The following is a 10,974-nucleotide window of genomic DNA, read 5'->3' on the forward strand; positions in this document are numbered from 1 at the left end:
GTATATCTTAGTGTATATCTTAGTTTTTATCTTAGCGTATATCTTAGCATATGTCTTTGCATATATCTTAGTGTATATCTTTTTTTCATTCAACCTTTATTTATACAGGTTAGTCCCATTGAGCCTCAGGGACTCTTTTACAAGAGAGACCTGATTTCTTTAACAAAGAGTGATGAAAACAGTGGATAACAGCGACAACGATAGACAATCATAAAAGAGGCATACAAATTAGCATATATCTTATTGTGTATCAGATCCTTGTATACTATTTATTTTTATACTTTATATTTTTGCTTTTTTTTTATTTAACTGGGACCCCGAGAACATAATTTCGTTCCACCTCATGCACCACATGTAATGCAAATGACAATAAACTTGAACTTGAAACTGTGAAATCTGTACCGCAATGGGTTAATGTATTGAAAGAAAGCACCATGGTAGCGCTGACAACTAATTTGAGACAATATGGCATAAACTCTGATCTGAGAAGCAGACATGATGCTTGCCTTGCACCATATTGACTTATTGCAGAGAAATGTTCACAGATAAACTCCGTGTTTTTAAAAGTGTGATATTTGACAGTGTAAATGTTAGTTTGCTAGTTTTCATTTAGTTTGCAAAAGATTGTGTTGCATGAACTTGTTACTGTTCTTTTTAACATATAGGGATTTAAATCATTCTATTGTGGTAGATTAAAATTTATTAAAAATAATAATGAAAAAAAATCTTGGAAATGTTTTAGTGCTGTTTAGTGTGATCTGTTGTCGGTTCTTTTATTGTTAAAAAATATGTCACATTTATATTTATAAATAGTTTATTTGTCTGTAGTTATTTTTAGTAGTTTAGTTGCACAAAAATATATATTGGAGTTCAGTCTTTCAGGTCACTTTGAGGATTGTTGCTAGGACTTTTTATTGTAATTATTTTAGGTAAAATTGGGTTTGAAGTGCTGTAAAAAACAACAAAAATTACATTTACAATAAAACTTGCTTTACACTCCTCAATGAAAAATGACTCACTCTGTAAATCACAAGTTTTTAAGTAGAAGTTTGGTTTTGCAAGTCAAGTTTTTTTCATTGATTTGACAAATGCTGATTACAATAACAGCAGGGATACCAGCAGTTTCATTTGTATTTTTATTCACTTACAAATCCTTTGATAGAATAGTTCCAAAAACAGCACAACTTATGAATATAAAATTGTAATGTGCATCCTTCATTCAGGATCTGAATAACTATTTATCACTTTTCTCAGAAAAGCCCGTCTAGTGATCAGAAAAATCAATGTTTCTTAAAAAAAAGTGACTCATGTTTGTGTGTCAGTCTGTGTAATTGCGTCTCCAGAGTGTGATTACATTGTATGTCAGTTTGTGTATATTTTTGCAAGTGTGTTGTGCTGTCATGTTTGTAGCATTCCATGTGGGAGGGTCTGTTGATAAGTAAGCCATCTGTAGTGTTCTGCCGAACGACATGTTGTAAAGCGCGATTTGAGAGTGTGGAGAGACTTGACTTGACAAATCTTGGCACATAATGAGACAGAAGGGAGTAAAGGCAGAAGTCTGTCCAGAGATAAACAATTAGATTTGTCCCTGAGGTGAAGGCCATGCGATGCAAGGACTCTCAGACTAACAAAATCAATATGGCTTCCAGTAAGAACACTCAGGGGGTAGAGTGATGAAGAGGTTATCATTCATTTCTCAGATTAGAACACAAATACACAAAGAAGACCGGTCTCACATTTAAAAATCAATACGATCATCAGAATGAAAGCTGCTTTTCTGTGATGTATATATTCGACAGTATGGACGTGCTGTTCAGCTGTCTATCAGATATGATCGCTGTACTGGGATGTGATAACATGGACCATCAGGGATGATGAACCAAGCTGGTCCAGCCAGTTTTCATCAGCAGCCAATTGTGAGAGCAGCTTAAAGGAGACAGCTTTTGGGAATGATATTTTCACACCCGCAGATAAAAGCATAATGGAGCATGAGCCATCAACAGAGTGGGCAGTCCCAGTGCGTTGCATCCCCTCTTAGGCCCTGCCCAGACTTGCAAGTCTAATCTAACATCCCACAACTGTTCCCAGCAGGCCTCGCAAGGGCAGCGTTGCCAGGGCAAGGAGGACTGCTCTGATAGGGGTGGGCTGTTGAGCTCGAAAGAAGACAACAACAAAGAGGGAAAGATTTGGGGGGGGCAATTGTAACGTGCTAGGCAGGGAAGTCTCCTCGGAGACATTGAGTCGCTGACCATGAAGGTGTGAGCCTGAGCCATGGCCAGCCTGTCGCTCGTCTCCATGGAGACCGAGCCGTGGAACCCCAGCGGGCTTGTCTCTGCTGTGGCCTGGAGCAGCAAGATCACTCAGAGAGGTGGCCCGGCCATCACCTGGGATTCAGGAGAGCAGGAGGCACAGCTCTGATGACCTTAAACAACCTGCCAGTCTGTCATCTTGGCTCAGGGAATAACATGAAGAAAAAAGCAGCTAGGGATTTGTGTGGAGACACTGTTCACTCGACCATTGTGTTTTTGCAGAAGTCTCTTTGTTCCAGTGGGAATGAACTGCAGTGAAGACATCCTTTGACAACATAACCTCTCCTGATGTTCTGAAATTCTTTGAGCCACATTTGCCCATCAATAGGATTGTACACTTGGATTTACAACTGAAGCGTTACGTATTTACATAGTAACCATTAAGTCTGATCTTGCTTTTGACATTAGAATTTAATATTTATTTAACAAGACTGTGCAAGAAATCTCGGCCAATAAAAATGTTTAAGCCAGCAACCCATCTGTTTTTTGATGCACAGCATATAATGTGGCAGCATCTTTTAATGTGGAGAGGAAACCACTAATGTAGCCTACATGATTGGTGAAAACTGACAGTCTTCTTTGTCTATGGATAGAACAGTTTTAATGATGGCCGAGGCAATAAAGCAGAAAAAAATGAAGCGTAGATATTAATGTTGAAGTCACAAAAAAAATCTGCTGAGGCAGAGAGTAAAGTTATTGACACAAATAACTTCTGTTTTACCTTTGTTTAGTGCTATTTTGCAGTACCTAAAACCTTGAAAAAGCTTTTTTTCCTTATACAAATGCTTTGTAGAGTTAGATCTGTGGCTACAACAGACAGAGAAAACAGATGGACAATACTTCTGTTTGCCACGTTTGCTTTAGGTGAACTTGCGATTGTGTGTTTGTTCATCAAAACCAAACACAAAGCTGCTGAAGGTAGCAAAATTATCTTACACGAATGATCTGAAAATAGGTCAGAGAGGCATTTCTTTGTATTAAATACGATTTGTGTTCATGCCATCAGTCAAAAACAATATTAAATATAAATATTGCTTTAGTTTACAAGAGGAGCTTGAATAATTTCTGATGAAGTACACTGTTTAGTAGGCTACTTCTGTTTGGCTACATTTTGTGGTCTGCTGTCAGTGCTCGAAGGCATCACTGTTGTACGTTTGTTTAATCTGAACTGTCATTGCACCTACCATGTCTGAACCTGCCCTCTCACATCAGCAAGTATTATTTAAAACAACAAGGTAAATATCAAGTTGTGGTAAAGTACATAGTGGAGAGAAGTGGTTTGATTGCCCTAAAATAGATTTATTTTCATTTGATCAGAATAATAGCTCATTTAACTAATCAACTAATTATTAACTGATTTCCGAAATACACTTAATACTTATAACCAGTGATGATTTTAACCACTTTTTGGGAGGGCTCAAGCAAATTCAACTCTGCACCCCTCACAAATAAAGAAACCATCATTAGGATTTTGTAAGGAAACTCAGTTCATAAACCTTAGCTTCACCAAAATATTGAATAAATTTGGAATAAATATGGAATAAACGATGACACTCTTAAACAGGCCAGTAAAATCTATGATTTTTTTCTTCACAAGTCGGATCCTTGACGCCACCTGACAATCAGTCCAGCAGGCTCGTCAGCAACTGACCAATCAGCGACCTCAATTAGTCCCAAACTGAAATGCCCCTCATCTGCAGAGCTGCACCCACTTTTCCTCCAGACAACATTGTTGGGGTTTTGCAATTCGAATGCTTTGAGGTCACAGGATTTCATGAAAAATCACCAGAAAAAATGGTTAAATGTTGTCAGTGGGGAACATGTAATTCAGGCAGTGTAACCCCGAGTGTTTAGAGAGTAGAATACAGTTTATTACATTTCCAAAGTCTAAACTGAGTTTGGAAAAATGTAAAAGATGATGATGCCCAGCAGCTGACCTCATGAGCAGCTGAATACAACAATGATAAACAGGAAGTGCCGCATGTTTATCTGTATGAAGATAACTACAAGTAAATTTTCCATTTTCTGTCATAACAACATTGTTTGGTTAATGGTTAAATTAAAGGTTAATGCTTAAAGCTAGTTGTGCTTTGTTTTAAAATGTAGACATACAGTAGCTATGTTGCAACTTCTGGTTGCATAAATTTAGTCTTTGTTTGTTATGATAAACACTAAACTGATTTTGTACAAAGGGCAGCATGGCGGCTGAACTGGTAGAGCTGCTGCCTCTCAGCGAGCAGGTCCCCGATTCTAATCCCGGTCCAGGGGCCTTTCTGGGTGGAGTTTGCATGTTCTCTCCGTGCATGCGTGAGTTTTCTCCGGGTGCTCCAGTTTCCTCCCACAGACCAAAAACATGCATGTTAGGCTGATTGGTAACTCTAAATTGTCCCTAGGTATGAGTGAAAGAGGGAATGATTGTTTGTCTCGTTTGTCTCTATGTGGCCCTGTAATGGACTTGTGACATGTCCAGGGTGTACCTCGCCCCTTGCCCAGTGATTGCTGGACATGGACACTGGCGACCCCCGTGACCCAAAATGGAAGAAACGGGTAAAATATAATGAATGGATGGATGGATTTTGTACAAAGCGTTTTTTAGGTTGTGTAATAAAGCAGAGCGCTGCGTCTGTTGCATCTTAGCACGTCTGTATTGCGCACCGCTAGCTCAGTGTTACTTCTTGTTGTGCCAAGCTCTCTAAAATAGTCATTGAATCAAGTGTTTACTTATGTCGGTAAACACATACATAAATCTATGTAAACATAGATGTTTAACAACCCATTAAATACACCAGAATGCAGGAAATGGTATCTAGAATGCAGGAAATGGTATCTACTTTATTCAAAATTTTATGGGGGAGGACCCCCAGACCCCAACCAGTGTGTCCTCCCCACTTTACAAATAATTCTGATGACAATGGTCCCTGCATTGTTCAAGCCAAGAGCCATTGTCAACACTGGGGGATAAGCACCCCTAAAGGTCAGATTCTAGAATCGCCCCATAATAGTTCTCCGTCATAAAATGCTAAATCAGTACATAAAAAAAACACTAATGAAAAAAGTTTCAAAATCCATTGGTGTAACCTAATGGACACCAGGGCCACTTGTAGTTGTTGATGACCTTTTTTGTCTGTATTCTAGTAATACAATTCAATTCAATTCAGTTTATTTATATAGCGCCAAATCACAACAAAGTTGTCTCAGGGCACTTTACAGAAACATTCTCATACATAAGAGCCAATTAGAAAAGTTCTCTATCTAAGGAATCCAGCAGACAAGTTGAATCTTGGCTTCGTTGCAGTCTCCCATCCTGAGCAAGCACAGTGGCAACAGTGGAAAGGAAAAACTCCTTTTAAAAGGAAGAAACCTCCAGCAGAACCAGGCTCAGGACAAGCGGCCATCTTCTTTGACTGACTGGTTGAGAGGACAGGAAGGAGAGACAGACGAACACAGAATGGTAGGTCCAGGTATAGGTCCAGGTATAACTGGACCTATACCTGGACCTATACACCACTGACATACATGTAAAGATAAAAAAAGACACTTTTTTTTTTACCTAAACTATCAAATTTGTTGCTCATATTTTGTGGTGATTGCATTCTTTTAGCTAGTTTTTTTATTGTTTTGTGAACATTGTTGACTGTTAACATCATCCACCTCATAAGTAGGCAAATTTATGCAGAATTGTTATATGTCTTTGAAATGTTCATTACGTTGCTTTGGGTTACAGACACCAGTTCTTTAAGAGGTTTTTAACACATAGAGTTAGGCTTGTAAAGTAAATCAACAATACCAAGAGTGAAAATTGGACTAACAAAAGGTTGTTGTCTTCTGCTATTTTAGTCATGTTCACACCATTAAAAAACCCTGAGCTGATTACACACCAAATAGACACATCAGAGTACTTTCTGTATAGTGTTATAGACTATCATTGGTAATGCTGTGATAAATTATTGCCAAATGGGATCTTGAATCTCCTTCATTTGAGTGTAAAGCAGCCCCATCGAAAGCATTCCCTGGAGACTCTTGTGTTGCATTATCTGACAAACCAGTACAGGAGATTGTGTGGAAAAATCTGTGCTTTCTTCCTTTCAGCCAAAAAAGAAAGAGGGTTTTCAATAGAGTGGTGATTCTTTATGCAGAGCTGAGACGCGACACCTTCCAGACGGTGAGAGATGGCGAGCCCTAATAATACAGAGCCGTACAATGGTTCTGACAGGCGAGCAATAAAGCAATCAGGGTCCCAAGCATTCCAAATCTCTTTACCGCCCACCCTCTAACAGTCCGAGAGATGGGCGGCTGACCTGTGAGCTGTCAATCATGGAGAGGGTGGGGGGAGATACCTGCTGGAGCCTGATCAGGGAGAGCTGAGGGCACTGCTCCATCAGATCTGTTTTCACACTCCAGACACTAACATTGCAAGCATAACCACAGACACAAAAAAGCCCCACCGCCTCGCTCTTAATTAGGAGATGTGTGCATGTGTTGTTTAGGGGGTGGGGGTGGACTTGTTTTTTTCAAATGGCTATGAGAACGTTTTAGATATAGGAGGGTAGTAAGTGGAATCCCAGTGAGACAAAATAACCCTTTTTTCCCTCCTGATTTCAGAATCAGACATTAATCTGCCGCGCTGTTCTTGTACAAGCAAAAGCTCTTCCAGGATTGCTTCTCAGTGTGTGGACGTGCCGTGTGTGTGAGATGGAGTGTGGGTGGAGTGAGTGTGAGGTAGGGATGGAAGGGAGTTGAGGCTTGTTCATTAGCTGTCTGTTGCCCATCCCAGCAAATAGATCACCATAATTCTGTGGTTAGTTAATGGCTTTCTGGTGTTTCCTCTAGAGTCTTCCTGTCTAAGGGATGACTGCTGAAACTCCTTCACGGTTTTCTCTCCGCCTTCTATCCAAGTAGGGAGTCTTGTGCTCCGATGCCCAACTCAGACAATTGGCCTCAGCCAGTGGCCAAGTCTGCGAGCGGTCTGCCCGCATGGACTCACATTAGAGAAGTAAAAGCAACATCACAAAAACATGCTGATTTGACATTCTTTCTCACTGACTGGAACTTTTTGTTCTCACCAGTTAAAGCCTGCCTGTTACAGGAAGTGTTCTCGCAAGGAGCTGTAATTTACTCTTCGGTTTTCCTGCCCTATTTTACATACGATGTATGATTTTTAGACCAGTTAAGGAGAAATGATACGCTGACCAGTGGTGTAGTCTACGTGATACGCGTGTATACGGAGTATACCCACTAGAAAAGCTTAAGAATTTCAGTATACTCACTTAAAAGTGCCCAATGATACATGACGTATCATTGGGCATTTGTTATTGATTCACTAAACAGCAGTTAAATGCGTCGGTAACAATCTATCTGTATGCAGCACTTGTTTATTACATTCTCTTATCCAGCGAATTATTGTATAATTCTGTACTTACTACTAAATACTTGAACATGTTTTGCTTTGATACTATTTTATAAATTTTGTAACATGTTTTTAATACAAAGCCAACTGTTGTACAAAGTTTGTTGTTTATTTATTCAAATATAAGCATCAGAGAAATTTGGAAATGTTCAATATGGTTAAAAATCAAAATAAATTGACAAATACATTGTACTAACAAGTGAACTTTAGTTTCTAAGCACAGTATATGGACCGACCGCGGTAAAGTTAGCTTTACATTGGACGTTGGACATCTGCGCTCCGTGGCTTCAGCGGTGTCCAATGTCCAATGTAAAACTAAATTTACCACAGTATACCCACTGCAAAAATGTAGACTACATCACTGACGCTGACATATACCTTCTTTTACAAGTTTACATCACTGCTACACAAAAGTTACCTAATGATGTATAGCCAATCTATATTTCTAATCACTGTTTATGTTTTATTTAAATACGAGCAGATAAGTTGTTGGACTGAACCAACGTACATGATCTGATAAAGTGGGGTTCAGTTTGATCACTCAACAGAGATTAATAAAAGTTTAAGAATTTTTTTGTGGGGGCTGACATGTAGCTGTAACTCAGTCACTTTCACAAATATTGAGCTAAAATTTGATGTGGTAGTAGCTGAAAGTGATCTACAACTTAAACTTTAAGCTCTTACTGATTGTGTGAGATCTGTGTTTAAAACGTTGCCATTGACCTTTGGAATCAACTTTGTCTGTTAGCAAAATATACTGTGAACCACTGAATGGATTTTAATGAAACTTTTCGGAACATATTCAATGGATGTACATCTGCTACTGATTACTTGCTGGCTCCTTCATTTCTCAGCATAAGATGATCTTAGTCTAAACCTCTGGTGTGAAAGTGGGGGCTGATATGCATTTTTTTCAAAGAAGGTTAGGCTTTTAATTATTTTTGTCTTTTTCTTTAAACACCATTTTAAAGTTTATTTTTGTTGAAAAGCAGTTGGGTTTGTGGACAAAGTTTAACAAGATGATAGGAAACGTGTTTGTTCTTATTGTTGTGTATTTGTTTTTCTTTAGGGGCATGTGCAAGGTGCATCTTAGGACATACATTCATTGTCCACTAACTAGCATTGACACAGTTTAATAAATAAATAAATAAATATCAAAGTGAATGTGCTTGTTTTAACAGAAGCACTCACACTAAAAGCATTGTTAAAATATATTTACATATTAAAAATAATAATAATAAATCCCCAAACGTATGTACTTAAGTAGAAGGTATGTAGGTTGTTGACCAATCTAACACTTTTTCAAATGACATAAATGACATTTTACTTGTATGAATAACTTCTATAAAATACTTAGCATCACATTTTAATTTTTTTATACCTGATAGCCTGAAAATATACAGTAGTCCTTCACTACTTCACGGTTCGTTTTTTGCGAATGTAGTGAACTAGGCCTGAGGTCAAATCCTGGCCTTGAGAGCCTGCCTGGAACAAGAACTGTATTTCATTGATTTGAGTCCAGAAACACAAGATTAAGTTCATCCAGAGACTTTTTAAGTGTCCTGCACTGATCAATTGAAAGAACACTCTCTTTTTCTATTATCATTACTATTTTACAAATGTTTTGATAATCAAATTGTGTTTAGTTCAAACCATTTTCAAATGTTGAAGTGAACTACTCATTTTTAAATCAACTGTGAAACAGTATTAGTGATTTTAATCCTCATTCAAGTAGAAATCAGGTTAATGATGCATTGTCTGATTTTCTGTCTTCAATGAGCAAGTTGTGTAAGTTGGTCAAAGGTCAAGTTTCGGTCAACTGCAAGTTTACTGAAAAGAAATGTCATGTTTAACTTTTACAGAAAGATACTAGAGAATTGACTCCACGAAGTCTGGAATCTTCATAGCAATCTTCTGTCTGTTCTTAAACAACTCAATCTTTTTCCCTTGACTTTTAATAACCTCTTACATCACAAAAACTCACCTCTGTTTGGTCAACCGACCAATCAGAAAGGTCTCAAATGGACCGGAAGTGACCTCTTTAAAAGGTTTAACACTTCCTAGTTCAGGAGAGAGTGCGGAGGAAGTTCTGAGAAGTTCTGAGGGTGCGAGAAGAACGCTGAGCAGAACGCTGAGAGAATGCTGTAAGTTAGTTCCGAGGGCAGCAGAGTTCAGAATGCTGGAATGCAGAATGCTCAGGACATCTGCGACTAAGCTGAACAAGAGAAGTCCAGAGGAATTATGAAGAAGTCTGTTCTGGATGATCTCACGACTCCGAACGGTTCCCTACTATCCTTACGGAGACGCTGAAAAGTGGCTTGAAGTGGAACTTTACGAAAGAACTGACATATCTTCAGAAAGGTAAAAAGTCGATCTTCAACCGCAAAGCGTACCGTTGAGAAGCTGGGCCCAGAAGGAGCGTGTTGTTCTGGTTATAACAGACAAATTCCCTCACCCATCTCTCTCAACATAAACTTCATTTTCCATCTTTAAAATTCTTCTATCCTGCTAGAAATCATTCCAGATATTTTCAGAAATGTCTGTTGTGAAGCAAGGTTTTCAACCATCGCCGTATGGTTTCTAATTGTACAGCTTGCTAAATTAGCCATGTTGTTATTTTCCAATTTGCCAAATTAATGTAAATGTGTGATGTTAAACTTTGATTCTGTAAATAAATGACGCATTCATTTGATGGGTCAAAGAAAATTAACGCCTCACGTTACATCTTTAATTAAATTCAATGCACGACATTATTCAGTCCAGAAAAATGAATGAATCCGTTTAATTTATGAATATATCACAGAATATGTTGCTCTATCACGGTTTTTCAAAATAAGATTGGACATGACATACAATTGACTGATCGATGGATGAGTCGCACGATCGGCATGGAATTTTTATTTAAAATTAATTATTTAAAATTATTTAGCACCTGCTGCACCTTTGTGCAGCCCACACTGCAAGAGAAACGTCATCCTGCAGCTCCTCCTCCCTCCACCTTCCTCCTCTGTCAATCTCCATTCTGTGGCAGGAGAAGTGGGCGTGGCCGAGAGGTGGAGTGCAGCCATGACAGAGAGCTTAGTTTGTGACATTTTGTGCTTTTACTTACTACTTGGATTACAATTCCTACTTGGCGGTTTTTCACTTATCGTGGGGCTTTAGGGTACAGCTCCCCCACGATAAATGAGGGACTACTGTATATATATATATATATATGTATATACAGTATATATATATGTATATATATATACATATATA

Source organism: Nematolebias whitei, chromosome 10 (assembly GCF_014905685.2).
Source record: "Nematolebias whitei isolate Nwh7 chromosome 10, NemWhi1, whole genome shotgun sequence".
NCBI classification, from domain to species: domain Eukaryota; kingdom Metazoa; phylum Chordata; class Actinopteri; order Cyprinodontiformes; family Rivulidae; genus Nematolebias; species Nematolebias whitei.